We start from the raw sequence: 24,520 nt of genomic DNA, 5'->3' as shown, positions 1-24,520 counted from the left end.
TTCTCCATTGAATCTGAATGAGATCCTTGCAGGGTAGAGTAATCTTAGTTGTAGGTTTTTCTCTTTCATCACTTTAAATATATCCTGACACTCCCTTTTGGCGTGCAGAGTTTCTGCTGAAAGATCAGCTGTTAACCTTATAGGGATTCCCTTGTATATTATTTGTTGTTTTCCCTGCTGCTTTTAATATTTTTTCTTTGTATTTAATTTTTAATAGTTTGATTAATATGTGTCTTGGTATGCTTCTCCTTGGATTTATCCTGTATGGGACTGTCTGTGCTTCCTGGACTTGACTATTTCCTTTCCCATATTAGGGAAGTTTTCAACTATAATCTCTTCAAATATTTTCTCAGTCCCTTTCTTTTTCTCTTCTTCCCTGGGGCCCCTATAATTTGAATGTTGGTGCCCTTAATGTTGTCCCAGAGGCCTCTGAGACTGCCCTCAAATCTTTTCATTCTTTTTTCTTTATTCTGCTCTGCAGTAGTTATTTCTACTCTTCTATCTTCAAGGTCACTTATGCGTTCTTCTGTCTCAGTTATTCTGCTATTGATTCCTTCCTGAGAATTTTTTTTTTTTTTTGTGGTACCCAGGCCTCTCACTGCCGTGTCCTCTCCCGTTGTGGAGCACAGGCTCCGGACGCGCAGGCTCAGCAGCCATGGCCCATGGGCCCAGCCCTCCACAGCACGTGGGATCCTCCCAGACTGGGGCATGAACCCACGTCCCCTGCATCAGCAAGCAGACTCTCAACCACTGCGCCACCAAGGAAGCCCCCTGAGAATTTTTAATTTCATTTATTTTGTTGTTCATCACTGTTTGCTCTTTAGTTCTTCTAGGTCCTTGTTACACATTTCTTGTATTTTTCTCCATTCTATTTCCAAGATTTTGCATCATCTTTACTATCATTACTCTGAATTCTTTTTCAGGCAGACTGCCTATTTCCTCTTCATTTTTTTGTTCTGGTGGGTTTTTACCTTGCTCCTTCATCTGCTGTGTGTTTCTCTGTCTTCTCATTTTGCCTAACTTACTGTCTTTGGGGTCTCCTTTTTGCATGCTGCAGTTCTGTAGTTCCTGTTGTGTTTGGTGTTTTCCCCCAGTGGCTAAGGTTGGTTCAGTGGGTTGTGTAGGTTTCCTGGTGGAGGGGACTGCTGCCTGTGTTCGGGTGGTTGAGGTTGTATCTTGCATTTCTGTTGGGCAGGACCACGTCCGGTCGTGTGTTTTGGGGGTGTCTGTGACATTATTATGATTCTAGGCAGCCTCTCTGCCAATGGGTGGGGTTGTGTTCCTGTCTTGCCAGTTGTTTGGCATAAGGTGTCCAGCACTGTAGCTTGCTGGTTGTTTAATGGAGGTGGGTGTTAGCACTGAGATGGAGATCTCTGGGAGAGCTTACACCATTTGATATTACATGGAGCTGGGAGGTCTCTGGTGGATCAATATCCTGAACTCATCTGTCCCACCTCAGAGGCACAGGCCTGACACCTGCATGGAGCACAAAGACACTGTCAGCCACATGGCTCAGAAGATAAGGGAGAAAAAAAAAAAGAAAGAAAGAAAGAAAAAGAAAAGAATAAAATAAATTTATTAAAATAATTTTTTTTTAAATTTTAATTAAAAAAAGAAATAAAAAAAGAAAAAAAAAGAAAGAAGAGAGCAACCAAACAAAAAAAATCCACTAATAATAACAAGTGCTAAAAACTATACTAAAAAAAAAAAGAAAAAAGAAAAAAAAAATGGACAGACAGTACCCTAGGACAAATGGTAAAAGCAAAGCTATACAGAGAAAAGCATACACATACACACCCACAAAAAGAGAAAAGGGGGAAAAAAAAAATATATATATATATATATAAAGAAAAAGGAACAGAGCAACAAAATCAGTAAACAAATCTACCAATGACAAGAAACTCTAAATACTAAACTAAGATAAACATAAAACCAGAAACATATTAGATGCAGAAAGCAAGCCCCAAGTCTACAGTTGCTCCCAATGTCCACTTCCTCAATTTGGGGATGATTCATTGTCTATTCAGGTATTCCAGAGATGCTGGCTACATCAAGTTGACTGTGGAGATTTAATCTGCTGCTCCTGAGGCTGCTGGGAGAGATTTCCCTTTCTCTTCTTTGTTCTCACAGCTCCTGGGGTTCAGCTTCGGATTTGGCCCCACCTCTGTCTGTAGATCATCTGAGAGCATCTGTTCTCAACTCAGACAGGACAGGGTTAAAGGAGCAACTGATTAGGGGGCTCTGGCTCACTCAGGGCGAGGGGAGGGAGGGGTATGGAATGTGGGGCGAGCCTGTGGCGGCAGAGGCTGGTGTGACGTTGCAACAGCCTGAGGCGTGCCGTGCGTTCTCCTGGGGAAGTTGTCCCTGTATCATGGGACCCTGGCAGTGGTGGGCTGCAGAGGGTCTTGGGAGGGGAGGTGTGGATAGTGACCTGCGCTTGCACACAGGCTTCTTGGTGGCTGCAGGAGCATCCTTAGCGTTTCATGCCCATCTCTGGTGTCCACACTGATAGTCACAGCTCGCGCCCGTCTCTGGAGCTCGTTTAGGCAGTGCTTTCAATCCCCTCTCCTCGCACCCTGAAACCATGGTCTCTTGTCTCTTAGGCAGGTCCAGACTTTTTCCTGGACTCCTCCCGGTTAGCTGTTGCACACTAGTCCCCTTCAGGCTGTGTTCACGTAGCCAACCCCAGTCCTCTCCCTGGGATCTGACCTCTGAAGCTCGAGCCTCAGCTCCCAGACCCCACCCACACCGGCAGGTGAGCAGACAAGCCTCCAGGCTGGTTGAGTGCTGGTTGGCAATGATCCTTTGTGCAGGAATCTCTCCGCTTTGCCCTCCGCACTACTGTTGCTGCTCTCTTTTCCGTGGCTCCGAAGCTTCTCCCCCCGCCCACCCCTGTCTCCACCAGTGAAGGGGCTTCCTAGTGTGTGGAAACCTTTCCTCCTTCACAGCTCCCTCCCACTGGTGCAGGTCCCGTCCCTATTCTTTTGCCTCTGTTTTTCCTTTTTTCTTTTGCCCTACCCAGGTACGTGGGGAGTTTCTTGCCTTTTGGGAGGTCTGAGGTCTTCTGCCAGCGTTCAGTAGGTCTTCTGTAGGAGTTGTTCCACATGTAGATGTATTTCTGATGTATTTGTGGGGAGGAAGGTGATCTCCACGTCTTACTGCTCTGCCATCTTGAAGGTCTCTCTAAGGTTTAGTTCTTACTTACGTAACGTTGCTGAGGGGCTGCAGTTACTCTACAACATCAGGAACATAGTTACATCTTATAACTCTGCCATCTTATACAAGTTACTTCCAAGGTTGCTATTACAAGATAAGAAAACAGTGGAGGGGGAACATGACGTCTGAGAGACGGATGTTGGGATCACAATGTAAGAGAGAGGGATTCTGGGAACATTATCAGAGATTGAGAGAGAGAGATGCTGGTAACATGAAGTCAGAGAGAGATTCTGGGGACATACTGCCAGAGGAAGGGATCCCTGCAACACCCTCAGAGGGATGCCAGAACACCCATCAGAGAAGGGATCCTGGGAACATCCCTTCAGAGAAAGCTGATGTACCAAGGCCTGTTATTACCTATCCGTGGGGTCCTTATTCAGAAGTTTAAGTGTGCAAAGGGAGGATCCTGAGATGTTTAAGGTATTAAATGGTACAGACAGTAAATGTATTAATTCTCTGAGTAGTTGTGATTGTTTTAAATCTTATACTTGTTTAATTAAAGTTCATATTGTCTTTCTTTGGCTGGGGAAAAAAAACAAAAACTGGCTTTTTAACTGTTTCAGCTCAGATGCAACACAAGCCACTTCTGCTCATAGTTCAGTAGTCAGAACTAGTGACATGGCCCCCACATAACTGAAAGGGAGTCTGAGAAATGTGGAGGACCACATGACCTGTTGGATGAGTGCTGTTTCTCCCACAGTTGAAAATTACAAAATTCTGTATTTCTTTTAGAAATCCATCTAATTCAACAAGTATCTTTGAGCTCTGCAACAACACGTTGTTGAATGTACAAAGTTACCTAAGACTTCCCTTTCTTCAGTGGATTAATTACTGTTATTTTAACATGCAGGTAATTATTAACCATTAATAGAATCACAAAAGGATCCTTTTTTGCCATGACAAACCCAGTCTCACTGATATGAAAAAGGCTTGGTTTTCTATAGCTTATAAATTCCAAAATTTACCTGGGCAACATTCTACTCAGAAGCTGAGAAACAGAGAATACTGTGGTGATAAGACCTCAGGACTTATAGCAATAATTAAAGTTTTAAAGTATTTATAACCACAAATGAATATGTGCTGTGATTAAAAGCAATGTTTTGGGCTTTAAAATTTTCAGATGCTATTTACCATGTGGAGACAAAGATGCTTAATAAGAGTGAGTGACATATGGGATTTGTTTTAAAATTTTTATTTGGGCAAATAAAGTAATGCTAGTTGCAGAAAAGATGACAGATACAGGTTTAAAGGGAAATAAAATAAAAATCTCCCTAATTCCATCACCCAAATATGACCTCTGTTAACATTTTGGCATAGTTGATATAATTTACTTAAATGGGCTCCTGTTCCCTCAAACTGTATTTTTCCCTGTCCCCTGAATAGTATACCTTTCTATGTTACTGAATAATCCTTTATTGTTTCCAACATAATGCCATTGTAGGGATTGTTATAATATATTTAAGCATGACCCCCAAATACTTCAATATTAAGGATGTTTGATGGATACTTGATTTTTGGCTGCCCATCATCACCTCCATCTTCACTTGGTAACAACCCATATTGTCTTTGGGGGAATTTCCTTTCTCCCAACTTTTGCAGGCTTGTTGAGAATATAAACAAAGGTTCGTGCTCATCCAATCTCCAAATTAGGTGAGTGTGTTTTCAGTTAATACATATAAAGTACGGAGAACATTATGTGACACTTAATAAGGATTCAACAAAAAATATGAGCTATGACATGTCAGATGATCAAAGCCACTGCTCTTTCACAAATGGCAAACTGATGATTTCGCACATGGTGTCAGTCTAAATTAATATGCTTCATGGTTTTCTTTTAGGATTCCTCTCATAGTTTACTGTGGAATAATTTAGGGAGGTAGAAAATTAAGGAAGGAAGCAAGAAAGTGAGGAAGGAAGGAAAGAAGGAAGGATTTATTGATGGAGTGAAAGATTTAATGTCATTAATTAACTTAATTTCAGAGACATACCTTGTAAGGCCAAAGTATTTTCTGACCTGTTTCAATTTCTTTATCTTACCTATATCTGTACATTGTTGTAAATTGTCTTCACTCTTCTTACTCAAATCTATAAAATAGATTTAAGCTTCAAGAGCAGAAAGCAAGTTCAGGGTAATATTTTCTTGTTATATTGTGCCTCTTAAAGCAATAGCTTCTTTTCTTGTCCATTTCAAAATCCCTGTGTGAATATTTCATTTTAATGTCTTCAAATTCCACTGAATAAAAAAGGCTTTGGTGTTTTTCCCAAGACCCTAAATCTATTTTTAACTTAGAGCTACTAACTTTTATCATATCATTTCATATATTTTAAATGGTTATTGTGGTACTATTTGCCAAATAATACACTAAGTACTGGCAAACCCCAAGTGTTCCGTATATTTGTCTCATGAAGGTCCTTCCTATAAATAAAATTTCTTCTCCCTTACCTTTCTCTATTCCCCCCTATTTTTCCACATAAAAATATTTATTCAATACCATATTTGACCATGATAATATCATAAATAATCCATCACTTGGGTGGCACTCATTGAACTATGTTTCGGGTGCTCAGAGGAAGTAGGACAGTGACTAGAGTAATATATCATATTCTGAAGTCCATGATCAATAACACCAAACTGCAAAGGGAATGAGAGCCACTAATGCTCAGATGTTCTGGACTTTTGCTGAACACGGGACATGGAATGAGATTAAATATTTAACAACCATTATTGCAAACCAAGTCTTCCAGGACCCCAGAGACAATAGTATTCAATAAGTATTTTTTAACACTTTCTATGAGCAAACCTTGGTGTTCATGGTGCTATAAGGTAAACACTGAAAAATATAACCTACCCTCCATTTAAAAACAAGATTACAATCCAGTAGTAAGATAAGTAAGTGACTATCTAAAGATAGACCATGGTAAATACCATAAGAGAGACGCTTATAACTTGCCAGTCAGTAAGAGATCAAAGGAGGAAGCAAGTGCATCTGCTGAAGGCAAGGAGAGAGCAGGATTCAGCAGCAGCATGAACCTCGAATGACATTGGCTCCAGCCTCAAGTCTGATCATCTAATTTTACATGAGGGCTGGAAATCTGAATTTCTATGTGTAATATCCTTCTACAATGTTGAAATTTATTTTTAAAAAATCAGTGTGCAACTTTAAGACAGCAGAGGCACTATATTCAGAAATATCATTAGAAGAAGCAGAACAGGATTTGGAATCAGAATGTGGAAATCTTTGCAGCATTTAGGATTTTATCCTTAAGAGAGTAGGAAATGGGGATAATTGAGGGGTTATTAAAAGAGACATGAAATGAAATGGCTAAAACAATGCTTAAGAAAGCCAAGTTTAGCAGCAGTAGGTAGATTGGATTGGAAGGCTGAACTGAAAGGGAAGAAGTCGATTAGGAGACTGTTGCAATGGATCAATAAGAAAGTGATCAGGGTGATAGAACTGACAATGGAGAATAAGGCAGAGATGGTGGTTAGAATGTAGAAACACATGCAAAGTTCACAGGATGCTGCTCACGCTAACTCTTTCTTCCTAACATAATGTAATTTCATTTGAAAATTCATTTTTTGAAAAGCAGGCTAGCCCCTTCATATATATATATTCCCTGGTACACAGTAGCAATTAAAATAAACGTTCAACTATTTAAAATAATACTAACCATTGGAGTACATAATCACTTATTTTTTATATACAGAATCTCCCCCACTGACTTCCCTTGCCAATCCTATTCACCTCCCTCTTCATGACTGCTCCATGAAAAGTAAGACGTCAAATTACATAGTGCCAAATGTTTACACCGTATCAGAGATATTTTGCAGAGAAGAGAGGATTTCCACCAAACCTTTGGTGGAACAATTATTTGTTGGAACAACCCTTTGGTGAGAGTTACTCTGTCTTCATTGCCCTTGTAACTGTTTACAGCTAACTTTTGGTCCTGATATAGGTAGAGAAATACAGACATATTCTCTAGTAAATATGTTTATATACACACACTATAAATATACTATAGATAAGCTACAGCTACTGTTCTAACATCTAAGGTTTTTTTTTTTCATTTTGTTGATTTCATAGTACCAAGTAGGGCATGTTTTCATTACTACCACTTAATAAATGTGTGTTATGATACAATTAATTTCTGATATTCTAAGTAACCCCTCCCCATTAAAGTGACCTTATTCAGAAACATAAGTGAGGGTGAGACAAGAAAAGCTGTATTCTCTCATCTAACTCTTTTTATTACCTTTTAAATCTGAAGCATCTAACTTCCTCCTCCCTTCAGGTGGCCTGAGCCATGACTAAGGCGTCATGGTTGTTTGCTATGTACCTTCAGGTATGCCCTCATGGGGATTTGCAACTCAATAGCTTCGATTTGGAATAGGGAAATCCTACTAGTTTTTTCATTTCATTTAATTTGCATCTCTTAGGTGTCTTCTATATCCAAGAGAGTCAGGCAACTTGGACAGACAGAGGGGTAAATCAATTGCCTGGATTTTGTACTATATAATAGAGAAGACAACTCTAGAAAAGTTTAAGAACAGATGTTCAGTGTTATAATTAGCAATTTTAGCCATAAAGAATTATAGTTCCTATAGGACTCTTGGACTGAGTCAAGAAGATAAAATGGCTGCAAGAAGTAGCTGAAAGTTGGTGAAATAATTAACTTGTTGCCCTCTCTATCCAGAGGTTTTACTTATGTTGATTTCCACATGAAAGTTAAGACACCTGCCAAAACCCCACAACTTTTCCTCTGACATAGTTGCTGTAGATTTTCTCAGACGAGAACCAACCAGTAAACCAACCAAAAGGTTCAGTTGCTTCCTCAGCCACACCTGGTTGAAAGAAACCTGACATCCTTTATGAAACCTGGCTCATCTCAAGTGCATCTTATCTCTCAACATGACCGTGAACTTTGTAGTTTCTGCCTTTATGCTGAGTCAGGCATTCTCTTCATATCCTCGCTAGTTAAATTTGCTGTTGTGCCTTCAAAATTTCACGCTGTACAATTCTAATCCAGTAGCAATGAGTGATCTAGAAGAGAAATCTTCCCATTTTAGTTATAGCAAAGAACTTTGATTGCATAACCATCCATTATTTTTCATGAAAGTTACTGGACCTTTAAACCGTGAAACCACATCTCTTTTAAGTAGCAGCTTTTTAACATCTATAGCAGAAGAAAATTTAGGGATCTCAAACTGTTGCAGTTATTAAAGTAGTTAGCTCCCTTTCGAATCTTTACTTTCGCAAATTTTTCTCTGCTTGATGTTTTAGGTGCCCAAGTACACAGAACATAAAACACTGAGTAGCATTGAGTGGTACAATATAAAGCGTATAACATAAACAAAGAGAAATAAAAGAAAATAATTAAGGAAAAACAATAGTAGCGTATACCAAAACAACTGCTTGTTTTTTGTTGTTTCAAGCCAGATAATCTTGGGAAAGAGACAAATAATCTTGGGAAGGAATGGTAATATGGGGGAATGGGGAGTGGGGTGCAGAGGAATAAAAGAGTTACCCTAGAAAGTACAAACCTCTCTGGTCAACAACTAGAGTTGACTAGACTCTAGTCAATTTGTTGACTAGACTACAAATTCTATTTCTTGGAGGGAAATGATAACCTATTTTCCAATAAACATTGATATATTAGTTTAAATTTAAGAATGATAAAACTAAGTTACTTTCTGTGACTATTCTGTTTCAGCGAATTGAATAGCAAAATAATTTTCTGATGAATGAAAGCTGTTCTTTCTTTGTAAGTCTATATGTGTTGTCATCAGATAACCTCCTTTCCAAAATAATTTCAAGCAAAGGTAGCAAAATAATGAGGAAATAACTCTGAACTTTGAGACCAGAGATTTCTTTGAGGCTGGATCTCTGTCTATTATTGTATAATCTTGGCTGATCATTTAAGTTCTTCAGCTTCAGTTTCATCTACTAGATCAAACGGAAAAACCTTCAAAGCCAGGAAGCCAAGTGATACCCACCTTTGTTTCCCCAGCATCTAACAGAGTGCCAGGCACAAAAAGGATTTTAATAAGTATATATTTAAAAAATAAATTTAAAAATGGGGATAAAATCATTTACTTTACAAGGTGATTATAGCAATCAAAAAAGTAATCAAATGCAATCATTTTTAAATCTGTAAATTATGCATAAATATAAAATATTTCATTATTATCTCATGAACAAAAAAATTTATTTTGTATTGTATATAGTTTTATAAGCAACCTGATTTATTTTTCTTGAATAGACTCTCAGTACATGTGTGTGTATTTGTGTGTGAATATATATATTTTATATATATATATATATATATATATATATATATATATATAAAATTCAATTGATCTAAGCCTGCATGTCCTCACCAGTAAATTTAAGAATTGTAGACTTGTGTTAATTATCTTCAATAACTTCTGGTGGGCAATCAACTTATGATCTAATGTTTTATATGAATATTAGATACACTTACATCAGATGAAATATTAAGTAAGTTATTAGAATTTCTTTTTATCTAAGTGATATTTTTAAGTAGACATCAAGGTCATACAGCTCTTTTTTTACCTCATGGAATGCTCAGTTTATTGTAATGCAGAAACAAACATTTCAATAAACTATCAAAATACAAAAATCAAATTACAAAAAACTATAAAAATTTACCAAAATAAATTATCAAAAATTACAGAAAACCAAAACTTCAAAAATCCTGTCAAATATTTTTATTGATCATTGACTGACATCCTCAAACAATTTGAAAAGGGTGTTTAGAAGTGTAGAAACTCCCTGAACTCAAGGAATTTGCAGTCTAATTGATGAAACCAAACCATCCTATAAGAGAAGTAGCAATTAATTCAAGACAGACTATAACTAAATATCAGGAGTTATATAGACTCTAAATGCTATAGAGATTCAGATAAGTGCTTTGGAAAAACAAAAAAAAGGGAAGACATGTCAAGAAAATGAAACCTGAAAGATAAATAAAACTTGACAAAAGACAGTGAGAAGAACCTTCCAGGCAGAGGGTATAAATCAAGTTGTGGAAGCAGAAAAAACCTGATTTGTTCATTGAAAGTGAAGAAATCAAATCTGACCAAAAAACAAGCATATGTTTTGGGAAATAATAGGAAATAAGATTGGTAGGAAAAAGGGGGAAACAATATAGGAATTCCTTGAAGAACTGTAAATAGGGGAATAATATATTGGCATGTGGTAAGCCCAGAATTGAGGAGAACAGCTAGGAAGGAGGTGTAATCACTAATGTGGTAACCATGGGAATGGAGAAAACGCAGTGTAAGAGACGAATCTCTGCATATATAACTAATAAATGATCCCTCATTCATCTTCAATCAAACTAAAGCCATGTCTATTCTTATCTTTCAACCCAGTGACATAATTTTTCAGGCACTAGATGTCACTGTTCCACCTAACCAAAATAAAATCTAGTCATTCTGAAGCCACAATTGCATCTACCTAATAATTACATCTACCTCTATGTAGATCTGAGTCTGCTTTACTTGGTCCAGATAATTTCAAAATAAACCTAGGGATTAGTACCTACTGCAGTCTGAAGAAAAACCAGCTCTGAAGTTCTCTTTGACATTTTCTTAAAGTCTTCCTTTTTTGTAAAGAAGAAATACAACAAAATTGTTAAAATGTTTTTAATTCAACAGGGAAATAAAGAATTTATACCATTGAAGAATAGGAAATTTTCTACTAGTAGAAAATGGCTTTGCTAATTTCTATAAAAACAAAATAAAACAAAACTAACATCATTTCTTCACAATGAGTCCATATTTGATTTGATTATAAACCTACCTATAGAGAATCCTATATAATTTTCTTTTATCTGTTCAGCATCCCACAGTTGGACATTTGACCTCCTTTTTGAAATTCCTCTTTGGGCTTACCATGAAAGTATAGTCAGTCTCACACTAAAAACAGCCTAAAGGACTAATCTGTTCGCTGTCTGCTGACTCAAGTTTGATCAACGGGACACTGGAACTTCTGACTCTTGAGTGATGCAAGGATATGGGATTGTTGGAGGCATTTCTTTAGAAGCCATGGGGGTGCTATCCTGATACTGACCAGACTGACTGTTCCCACTAAAGGCTGTCTCTGCACTTCCTGTGGCCGATCGCTCTAGTGTCCCCGTGACTCCTGGGTGTTCCCAAGCCTGGCTCTCCAGCTTCTGGTTGACTCCATGAGACTCCCACCCCAATACCACCACAACCCCAAGACACACATACAAACACATACAGACCCACACACATAATAACACTACAATAAATATCCTTTTCTTTATGGCAGCCAGGGTCAGTTTCTGTTGCCTGCAATCACACAAAACAAAACAAAAACCTAAATTCACAGCATGCAGAACAATGCAAATATTGTGCTGGTATTAAACTACCAGCTCTGTCTTGTCAAGTTCATGCTTACTGAACCTCTAAGGACTGGGAGAAATACAAAGGAAATGGTTCTCAAAAAAGAAATATTTTATGTACCTAAAGACTGCAATTCTGAACTCTAGCATCCTTTTCTTCTAGAAGTGTTCAGGTACTTAATTATCCTCAACCTCTAAGGTTCTAGTTTTTGGACATCACTCTTTGGACACCCTAGTTGGTATTTCCATGAGAAATATGAAGTAACTGAAAGACTAGAATTTTTTAAACTACTGGCAATATAGTCAGTTACCAAAGCATCCCCAGAAGCTGCAGGAATGCAGGTTGGCATTTTAGAATTGACAAAGGGCCCAGCAGCAAAGAAAGAAAATTAGTTTAGAAGCAGTTTCCTGCCCCAATCCTAGATGTTATGATTTCTTTCTGAGAGATGACCTCGTATGGTAGAAAGGTCACAGATTTTACCTATAGGTTTTCTATTCCTAACTCAGCTATTTGTTAGATGTATTAACTTTGATAATTTAGTATAATTCTCAGTTTTGTTTTTTCAAACAGAAAAATAATGCTGCTTCTAAGGGTGGCTGTGAAGTAGATGTAAAGTTCCTTGCAAGGAGTACGGTAGAAATGCAATCTCATGTCCTCTTTTCTGTCTCTCCCCTCACTCCTAACCCACCCCAAGGAACCTGTTCTGGAGGCCTCAGATGTGGATACCTGGAAATAGATGACTAAAAGTGAAGGGAGCATGAAAAACACCCACACATTAAGCACCTGGAGACAGTCATAGAATTACTAATTTTTGGAGCTTGAGAGAATCTTATTGATCTTATACATATGTGAAAGGAACCAATGCTCAGAATTTTAGATTTTTCCAAGGCCACAGCTAATTCATAACTAGAAGCATATAAGTGCCTTATTTCACAAAAATTTCCAATCAATAGTTTTATATTACTGAAAAACACGACCTGAAAATCTGATGCACTGAAAGGTACTTGTGCTATAATGACACTTGCCTAGAGAATCTGCATTTTAAACTACTGACAGAGAGATAAGTATACAATATTATATTTGGGTGATATTTTTTTTTTTTTGCACGGGGTTCATTCCTACCTGTCCTCAATTAACATAAGGCATGTGTCCGCCTATGTGAACAGGTGCAGCTACTTGAGTCTGAAGAGACTGCAAAGACAGAAGCGTCTGGAGGCTCATTTCTTTTCCTTTTCATACTGTTTTGGTTTAAAAATATTAGAAAATACAAAAATATAAAGAAGAAAATAAAAGTCTTTTCTAATTTGACCACCAAGGAATAACAACTGTTAGATCATTGCTTTCCCTTGGCCTCACATTCTCTTTTTCCTGCTCTTTCTCTCTCTGTAATATATGAATATTTCACAAAAATGTGATCTTTCACAATTTTTCCACTTAGTCCAGACTTATGGAAGGCTTAATTTGAAGTGAATAGTAGCCAGCAAACCTATAGGACTTCATAGCTTAAAAGTACTTTCTGGTACATTATCTTTTACACTTTATGACCACAGGTCTTTGGGGGAGAAGGGACAGCAGATAATGTTTAGAAAAGAAAACAATGGTAGAGTTACATCAACAAACACAAGTCCTTCTTTCTATGCAAGAGGATCATTCTGGAGAAGAAAATACTAGCACAGTGCAAAGACTGGCTATGTGTTCTTTACATCAAAAAGTAAGGTGTCCTTACCCAACGAAAATTGATTTTTTCAAGGAAAAAGATACCTACAATACATGTTCAAATAAAGACTGCAAGACAGAATTCAAAACAGAATTCAAAACAGAATTTATAATGCCCTGCAGCCCTGAGATCTCCCTATGCTGTATAAATGTGATATTAATCTCTACAGTAAAGTAATATTAATGGTCTCAGAAAGGAAAAATAATTTTAAATCTTATGTGCATACTAATTTAGAAATATAGAGATTAAAAAAGGAGAGAAAGAGTGGAAGTCAAAGGCATTAAACTTTAAGTGTTACTGTCTAGTTGATTATTGGAGTGGGTACTGTTCAGTGTTGCCTTATTTCAAATCTTTTTAAAAATGTGGATATATTCCAGAGGCTAGGAATCACATCTATCTTGTACACTGGTGTATCTCTAATACCTCAGTGTATCTCTCATACTAAGCACAAGCCTGCAAAAAAGGAGCTTAGCGAATATAGTCAACCAATTAAGATAACTTAATTAAGATAACTTGGTAACTTATAGTTACCAATTAAGAAGAACAGAAGTACCTCAAACAGCCCATATTCCAAAATTAACATTTTTATGACTTTGAAATGAATGTTTAATTTGTTTTAATTATGCATCAATTAATGAACATACAATATTTATTGAGACTCTATTTTCTGCAATATGATATATCCGAAGGGAAAACACACACTATTCCTGCCCTCCAAGAGCACATTCCCTAGTTAAGAAATGTGTCTGATAGGCTGAAAAATGCACATCTGAAAGGAAATAATGAATCCATTATTTTGCTTTTCATTGACGGACACTTCCCTAACCTTAACTTCATTCGGGGATTGTATGACTATGTATGACTACGCTTTCAGGTCACTTACTGTAAAGTAGCTTTAAATTTATGTGAACAAAATGCATCCAGGACTTCAAGGGAAATCGGGTCAAACTATGTGTGCCAAATGGACCTCTAAAACTATGATAAAGAAAAAAAAAGGTGGATAAAACACTGTGTGTCCTGGAGTGGAGACACCCAAAAGAGGCAGGAAACACAAAGAGAGAAGATCAAAGGTTATAAAACACATACTTACTTATCTGATAATTTACCTATGATTTTCCCTGCTGGTCGATGTGGGTTAGCTGACAATGAAATGGGATAAAGTACCTAAGGTTCTTAACTCTTACACAGGGCCTGAGTGGAAAAATGTTAACTTGTTGTATGTGTGTTAGAGCATATAAACTGTGTTGAAACAGGTATTAAAGTCTAGGGCCAGGAATCATTTTGAAATGGTCTTTAAGTCTATACTGTTTCTCTTATCCTCTCAAATGAAATTTCTTTGTCTTTTCTGTTTTTTTTTTTTTTTTTTTTTTTGCGGTACGCGGACCTCTCACTGTTGTGGCCGCTCCCACTGCGGAGCAATGGCTCCGGACGCGCAGGTTCAGCGGCCATGGCTCACGGGCCCAGCCACTCCGCGGCATGTGGGATCTTCCCGGACCGGGGCACGAACCCGTGTCCCCTGCATCGGCAGGCGGACTCTCAACCACTGCGCCACCAGGGAAGCCCTGTCTTTTCTGTTTTTATGTGTATTCATCATCTGTTCTGCCATACTGAAGACCAGACCAAATGGCCTTTTTTGATTAATGGCATAGGGACTAATGGCTGATAAAGAAAATCATTTATTAATTGCTACAGATAGAAAGCTAAGTATGGATTTTCAGGTACAGTAGCCTGTACTAACTCTGCCCACAAGGAAGATAAGGCCTTAGAGAGAAGTTGATGGAACATTTGCAGAAAAAGATCAATGTTAACAATGTTATGGTATTCCTTAGCACGGGTGGTACAAAGGTCATATAGATTCTCAGCCAAAGAAGAAAATCATAAAAATTTCCTGAAAGGGCAAGGCCAATACTTATTTTTAAAATTAAATATAAGGTAATGCTGAAGACTTTTATATGTTCTGCCAGTGGATGTATGCATTTGATGTATTTGTGTGCCTTTGTCAAGAAGAATACAGCCAACTAAACAGTTCTGTTTTCTCAGGTACCTTGTTTACACTGTTTTGTTCTAATCTTTTTAAGATAATGACACAGAATCTCTTAAAATCCAATTTCCTGTTCATGCTTCTAAAAACCCTTGATGTTTGTCTATGATCAATTTATTCAAAAGACAGAAATTTATTTATTTATTTATTTATCACAGCTTTTCATGCATAAAACTCAAAATCCTTAGAAAAAGATTGAGTTAAAAGAGTTTAAAAAAATCCACCTCTTGGGAAATGAAGTTTAGCCTTAGAATGGATTCTATGGGAGATAAGGAACATGATGGTGACTTACCTTCTCATGCCCAAGCTACATTTAGAATCAATATTTAAAACTTTCTAGTGAAAATTCGAAATACAATGATCAATCATTGATTGTGGTATGAAGAAGGAATTAAAAATGTGTGTTTCATTTTGGGATTATGCCATATACATTTCCTCATATAGGGTTCCTTAGTTCCTCAATTACTCTTCCTCTCTACCTTTCAATCAATGCTATTGAACCCAATGCTATTGAACCCACTGATCTCTGATGAGTTCTTTTTACTGGACTCCTTACTTGGCCCAAATTGCTCCTGTCTATCTCTGGAATTATAGGGACTCTGCTATGGGTCAGGACACTTGGTCACAAGCAAATATCAAGGCCAGAAAAGAATGGCCAGGAGTATTCGGGGAGAAGATAGTTAAAATCTCTGTGGTCCTTGAGAATGTACCCACTACATTCCTCTATAGGACTCCATTCTTCCCACCATAAGTAAATTCTTTATCTGTGTATAAATTCAACCACATCAGAAAGTCCCTGATGGGGACTTCCCTGTGGACCAGTGGGTAAGACTCTGAGCTCCCAGTGCAGGGGACCCAGGTTCGATCCCTGGTCAGGGAACTAGATCCTGCATGCATGCTGCAACTAAGAGTTCGCATGCCACAACAAAGATCTCGCATCCTGCAATGAAGATCCCACATGGCGCAACAAAGATCGTGCATGCCACACGAATACCTTACACAGCCTAAATAAATAAATAAATAAATAAATATATATATATATATATATATATATATATATATATATATATTTTAAAAAGAAAGAAAAAAGAAAATCCTTGATGGACCAGGTAGGATTATCTGGTGGGGTAGCCTATGAGGAATACAATTTAGATCAACTCAATGAGACAGACGAGATTTATATCTTTCAAAACAAGAAATGGAGGTGCAGTTTCAAAGTTTTAAAACGAATTGTGAAATCATTTTAAACAACTGTTCTAAGCAGTAGGAAAGAATAAGCAGAACTAATTGGTGTTTCCTGCCTATAATCTTATGGCTTAATTTACACAGGCACTAGAGCACTAACCTATGGCATAAATTTGACATACAAAATTGTTCAATATGTGCATCCACAACATCCACATGAATATGTTCATGTTACATAAACATATGGAACACATCAAACAAATCCAGAAAAACTTGGAGTTCAAATACCATATTGGGATCTTTTTTTTCTGACCTAAACAAATGTTGCTTATGAACAGCTGGTGAGTGGGTTATTAGGAAGGAAAGTATGGCAAAGGAAATACATGCAAGAAAGTTTTCAAGAGCACACTAAGGAGCACATTCAACCATTTGAATATATCAAATAGTTAACTTGTAAAGAAATGACTCACCTCTTCTTTGTCAGCGTCTGAAGAATTTCCTCAGCACTCAAAGTAGTCTTTTTTTTTTTTTTTTTTTTTTTTGTGGTACGTGGGCCTCTCACTGTTGTGGCCTCTCCCGTTGCGGAGCACAGGCTCCAGACGCGCAGGCTCAGCAGCCATGGCTCACGGGCCCAGCCGCTCCGCGGCATGTGGGATCTTCCCGGACCGGGGCACGAACCCGTGTCCCCTGCATCAGCAGGCGGACTCTCAACCACTGCGCCACCAGGGAAGCTCCTCAAAGTAGTCCTTTTTAATGGCAATAATAGGTACCATTTAGTGAAAACCTACATCATAGACAGCACTAGGCACTTTATAAATATTTATCTTGTTCTCACAGTATCACTCTTTAAAAGTTATGATAAAATGCTTACTGTAGTTTTCAATTTTCAGTGAGAAGACCACAAACTAAGGGACAAATAAAAAAATACTTGATAACATTACTACAGCAATTGCCGGCTGATAGTGTGATCTCAGCTATGCCAATAAAGATACTCTACACCACAGTGGAATAATAAAACTGGGCCATTTTTATTATTCCACAAAAAAACCCCACAGTATGTGTTGTGGTAGGCTGACCCCAAAGTAGTAAGGATCTTAGAAATCATCTGATCTAATGTTTTCATTTTACAGATGGGGCAAGCTAAGGCCCAAAGAGTTTGTGTAACTTGCCCAAAGTCAAACAGTGAGTCAGTGGAGTGAATAAGATTAAGCATTATAGTTTATTAATTAAATCTGAAACGCAGATTATTTTCAATGTAGAATATTGCCCCTAAGGCTAAAATTTCTTCTATTTAAAAAAAGTAATAATTCAGATCTTCAGAAATTGTGTTTTTGCTTTGATTGATTTTTGTTTATTGTGCATGTTTGTGTGTTTGTGTGTGTGTGTGTGTATTTTGTGTTATGAAGGATTAGAAGTATCACCAAAAGGTCAAAAAGGTCACACATCAGAAAAGATTCTCTTTTCAGTTTTACTGATACATTTGAACAGTTTAAATTTATTGAAATTCTCCTTGAAATCTACATGCTTCAGTCTACATATCAAAGACAAATGATATACTCTTTCTTGCCTATATAATACTGAGTTCCTCAGCCATAAAGGAATACCAAGTGAGGTATGGTTTACTTCCTTTATAGCCAAATGGATAATTTTAAGGCTCATTAAAATTATAATTTCATTTTGAATGGCTGAATGAAGATGGTGGTATTTTCCCCAGCTGGTTTCTTTCAGCCTCACAGTGTTACCACAAAAGCTTTATTAATTATCTGCTGAGGTTTTCATCATGATAATGTTAATCAAGGAATAACAATTTTGTTTATCAAGAAATACATGAAAGCTATTAATTTGGCCAAATGATTAAAATAAAACAGCAAGAAAGTACATTAATATTTATTTATACATAAATGAAGTGGAAGTTAGATGGAAACTTTGAGATGGTTGATATGCTAAAAAACTTTGTTATTCTTCACAATGAAAAAGTTAAAATATAAGCATCAAATTATCAATGTAACTATTAATTTAAAATTAATCTTATGATAGAATATGGATATTGAGTTTGAGACTTTTTTTCCATGTAATTAAGTAATGTTATAGGCAATATGATGGCAAGCTCTAGAGTTGAGTTACTAAAATAGCATCCTGGTCCCACCAGTTACTTACTATGTGACCTTAGATAAATTACTTGAGCTTCCTATGCATCAATTCCAGGGCAATATTATTAACAATATCATTGATTTGGAGTGTGAATTAAATGTAAAGCATCTAGAATAGTGACTAGAACATAGTAAGCACTCAATAAATGCTGGCTGTAATTATTATTATTAGAATATATTTACTGTTACACATACTAATATCTGCAAGGCTTGTATACGTAGTTTTACAGAGATTATAGTAACAAGTGATCCACAAACCTAATGATGTTTACTTTTACTACAGTAACCCTCATTAAGTTACTAAATCAACAACAGTAAATAATCCAATTTGACTCATTTGTTACTATAATTTTTGCTAATGGCTGCAAGGAAGCTCTTTCTTTTGAACTGGACAAAAGTCCCAACCTCTAGGATACTCCAGCCTCTAGGGTATAACATTATTGAATACATAGATGAGAGTATTGATATGATAAAAATGATACCCTTAATACTACCAGAAGGAATAAATTGTCACATCTTTTCAAGAAGAAAGTTTGGAAACATATGATAATCACCTTTTGACTTAGTAATTTTACTTCCAGGAATCTACTCTGCAAGAGTAGACATGCAGACAATTTACACCCAAAGATACTCATCACTGTAATATATACAATAAAAAAAGTAGAGAAAATCTAAAAATCAAACAAGGCAAATTCCTGAATTAATTAAGATATATCTACGTGATAGAATAATTTGTAGTCATGAATAGATGTATTCATGCATCGTGAATAGATTTTTTTCATTTCTCTACCTTTAATATTCTCATTATCAATAAATCAATACTGAATACTTCTGTATCCATGGCTCTGTAAAAGGTGTTACAATTAGTAAGAGATAGAAAATCCTGCATCAGATCCCCATTTCCTGCCCCAGAGTATTCTTACTGATTTTAAAGGAATAGGCTTTACAAGTTAGAAAATAATATGGCATAACATATGGTAGGTTTCAAGTAAGTGGCACAATACAACCCTCATTTCATCCCTAAATAATGTGCTTCAATATGATACAGTTAACTTATATGTCTTTTAAAATTAGCCATAGAACACATGTTGTTATCTTATAAAGAATTCCTGGAGAAAAAAATCCTGTCTTGTCCTAATATCCAGAAAACTTATCCATTCCATTAGTGATTGGCAAGTTTTTAATCTCAAAAATATTGTAAACTTCAGAATTAATCAAATTTTCCCTCTTTTAGCTTTTAGCTTTTGGAAAACTTAGAGCCATATATGTGGCCCACTATGGTGGGTATGTATTTTTTGCTTCATCTTTCATCCTACTCTATTATTCCCATCTTTGTTTTCATTAATTTGCCTAGACTTTAATTGGGGCTGCTTTATTTATTTTATATGTCTTTGTAAACCACCTTATATCCTTGCTAAATATACACACACACATATATATATATATATATATGTATATACACATTACATACACATTAATAGAAGTAATGCAAGGAATTAGGAGAATGTGTCAGACAGTTTAGGCTAAGTTATGATGTCCTAACAAACTACCTCACTTTTTCAATGGCTCACAAACCAAAAAGGTCAGTACTTGATCATACCACATGTTCATCAGAATAAGCTTCAGTTAGGTTCAATATTGTCTTTATTCTAGGATTCACACTGAAAGAGTAGCCCTGGACTAGTATACTGCAGGTCTCATGGAAGGGGGAAAAGCACAGCTCGTTGAAGCTTCTGCTCATAATTGGTCCATATCACTTTCACACATACTTCTTTGGCCACAGCAAGTAATTTACCAAACCTGATATCAATGGAACAGGGAGGTACTCTTCCCATAGGGAGAGACCACAAATAAATGAATAGCACTATAATCTAGTCCATGGAAGAAGGAATAATTGTGCTTTGAGGTTTTTGAAGATGTCTACAGCTAGAGGACAGGATATATGATGCAAAGTGCTAGATGGCATTCCTCAGTTTCTCTACCTGCAAAATGGGGATGATAACATCTTTATCATGTTGCTTTTAAGAGGGAATGAAATAAAATATGTAAAATATTCAATTAATGTTGGTTCTCATTACTTCATTTTGTAGATCCTTGGGAAGCCAACAGAAGGAGCAGTAAAGTAATCATGTCAAACTGAGCTCTTGTCTTTTGTTTCCAATCATCTTGCATTTACAGTTTCCCCATCTCAATGGATGACTAGTCCATTCTTCTAGTTGTTCAGGCAAAATCCCTGCAGTCAACATGATCTCCTCTCTTAAGTTCCACATCCAACCTACCAGTAAATTCTGTCCGCTGTCACTCTGAAACATATTCAGAACCCAACCATTTCCTACCACCTCCACTGCTACCACCTTCACCTGAGCCATCAAAGCTTTTGCCTGCATTACTGCAGTAGCCTCCCAAATACTCTCTCCACTTTACCTTTCCTCCACCAAATTCTGCTCCCAATATCACAGCCAAGTTTTCTGTAAAACACATAAATGAAATCATTCCTTGCTCAGAACCCTTCAATGGTTCTGCATTGCACTCAGTAAAGACCACAACCCTTTAAATGAGCTCCAAGGCCCTAAATGAGCTTATTCCCTGTTATCTCTCTGACCTCACTTCCCACTCCTCTCCACTTTGTTCAACCTCTGAACCTTTCCACATTTCAGCCATTCTTTCTATCCCTAGAATGTGCCAAGTACACTCTCACTTTTGGATCATTGCAGGCTCTTCCATGTGCCTGGAGGGCATTATCCACAGATTATCCTTGCCTCCTTCAGAGCTTTGTTCAAATGCCACCACCTCGTAAGACCTCCTGTGGACACCCAATACCTCAGAAATCCTCCCTCATCTTATTCTACTTTGTCATTTTTCATGGCACTTTTCACCTTCTATCATCCTGTATAATGATTTGTTATATCCATTGTTTATCATCTCTCCCTGCTGGAATGTTTGTTCTATGAGAGCAGAGCTCTGCATTTGATTCATGGATGTATCCTGAGCACCTAGAAGAGTACAGCACTCAGTAAACATTTGTTGGATTAAGGAGTGTAATATCGTGAAGATAGTATCTGCAAGACTTTGGTGAGTGACTGGGTGTGGTAGAGGGGATGTAGCACTTAGGGTTGGGGACGAAGGGAGGAAAACAGATACTGCAAGGTTCTTAGCCTGCACTTTTGGAACTCTTTTCTTATGAAAATAGGCCTTGGTGTAGAAATCTACTGAAAAACTATCCATTCAAGGGTAGTTGAATTTTACAACTCAACCAGTCAAATTTATGCCTAACAAAAAATTACCCAATAAAACATGAATTTCATAGTTAAACCAGTTAAGTTTACATAATAGAAAGGACTGATAGATTTACCATGAGGTGTTTAAAAAATAAATAAATAAAACTTGGAGGGGATCACTATGAAAGGACCATGCAGAAATAATTTAACTCTTTTTTTCCCCAGTTTGTGCTCCACTTGGCCTTGGAAGGAGGTGAAGAAATGGCACAATACAGTTAATCTTTAAATAATAAAATATCATATATTCTCCCCTCTCTATAATTTTCTCTCTTCCAAGATGGACAGGTTGGCTAAGGAATGATAAGCAGGATTATTGTGCAGATTAATAATTCATTTACTATTTTACTATATAGGGATATTTAGAATAAGGTATATTATTTAATTAGTACATTAAATTTTATTATATCTACACCATATATATTATATATGTGTGTGGGTATATATATATATATATTATACATATGGTATGGCTCATTAGACTAGTGACAAATAGGGATTAAAAACAAGGGTCTGAAAGACTCAGATAAGAGGGAATGTGAAAGCATCTTAAAGGTAGTTGCCATGTTTTATACTGCTATACTGTTATCTGCATCAAACACAGGGCAACATACATAGTAAGAGTTTGGAAGTTATTTGTTGATAGATTAAACAAGAGACGAATTACTTGTAGTTTAAATACCAGCTATACTGTAGACTTGGCTTGAAGGCCAGATGTGCTCAGAGAGACCCTAAATCATTAATCTAGAAAACTGCAGAAGACTAGCTTTATTAGAGCATAAGTATCTTTTTCTTTTTTTATTAGTCACAGCAATTCTTTCTAGAGCATAGCTTGCAAAGGGCATTATGTTAATCCAAGTCCTGGAAGAAAACATATTGAAACTTGCTAATTGAAGAGAGTTTAATAAAAAGGATTAATTTGAAGGTGTGGATAGGGTTTACAGGAAGAGATACAGCAAGTGATAGTGCAGTCTCCCAGGGGAGCTATCCCCACACTTTCCTCCACCACACCCCCACCCCCAGCCTGGGCCTAAAGGATCTGAGGATGGAGCAGTTACTGAAACCTGGAGAAAATAATTCTATGGTGAAGGCCACTTGTCAGGAGTTGCAGCAAATTGCCTGAAGATATAAATACCCTGACTAAATCCAACTGGAAGCCAGGGGCAAGAGAACCCATGGAAGTAGTCCATGGAGGTCCACCTCCCAGGGCACAGGACAGCCAGGAGAAGAAAGAAGGTAAACTGAATTGAAAAATGGAAAACATCAAGCACAGGTACAAATCACTCACTCCACTAAATGTGGTAAGAAGCAGATGTCACAGCAATTCCCATACTAATGAATAAAGCAAATTAGAATCATGTTTCCTTGACATATGCAAATGAACACTGACTTCATTGGGAATTGTGTATTTAGTCTCTAGAAAAATTTTATATACACAAAAAATACATATTTTTATTATGTTAATAGATTATAGAAATAGGTAAAATATGATCAATTGGAAGTCAAATGAATAAATCTTTTAAAAATTTTATACTGGAAATAGATTTTGAAACTTTCTTCTATGAATTGCTTACCATTTTTGCACTTCTACAAAAATACCATTCCCATTAATATTATATGAATATTTTATGGCTAATTTCACAATTACAGTTCCACTAATATGTTGCTTATAATGTTTTCCATTCACAAAATTCATTTTTGTGAAGTGCATTGATCTATTTTAATTTTACATTGTATGATATAAAACCTTTCTATTTGCTTTATAATCACCAGACTTTTATCCATTTTATTTGTCAACCTGTTAAGTATCGTTTGACTCACTGACAGCTTCAATTCCTCCTCAAAGTTTATTCCTTAGTTTTGTTACTATAGAAGTCTCATTCTATGAAGTGTGCTGATAAAAATATAGTGACTGCACATATACTTAAAAATAAAAACTACTGTTTAAATTGTCTTTGGTAATTTGTCATTTTCTCCCTTCTATGGTCTGTACTGCAGGAGCTAAAAAATTGGAGCTAAATTTCCAAGTATCCCTGCCATTAGAATCCATCAGTGAGAGTCTCTTGCATGGGATTCTGAAGGTAAAAGAGAAACAAAACACAAAACTATTGTTTCTCCAAGTTGAGCAGCTGTGACCATCACTGGTATTTCCTATGGATCCTGCAATCTCCGGACTGCGAGAAATGAACACAGATTTAGAAGCAGAATTTCTGACTTTAAATCCTCCTACCTTTCCTATGGATTTATAAGCAAGCACCTAACTTACTGTTAATAAATACTGCTCTACAAATATATGTTCTTGCTTGAAACACTTCAAGTTGTTTCTGTTTTCCTGACCTGATATGAACAGACACAAAATTTGGCTTAAAAAGGGAGAGGGCCACTGCCAAACAATAACTAAAAATATGTAGCACTGCTTGTTGGATGGGTAATAGAAGGTGAAGAAATTATCAGAGAGCCTGCAAATACGGATATGCAATAGAAAAAATATTTGGGTAAACTGTCACATGAGATAATTTGGAAGGTGTACCCACTGAACACCTC

The sequence above is a fragment of the Grampus griseus genome (genome assembly GCF_964374135.1).
Source record: "Grampus griseus genome assembly, chromosome: 7".
In the NCBI taxonomy this organism is placed as follows: domain Eukaryota; kingdom Metazoa; phylum Chordata; class Mammalia; order Artiodactyla; family Delphinidae; genus Grampus; species Grampus griseus.
Note: the sequence above shows the minus strand (reverse complement) of the source record.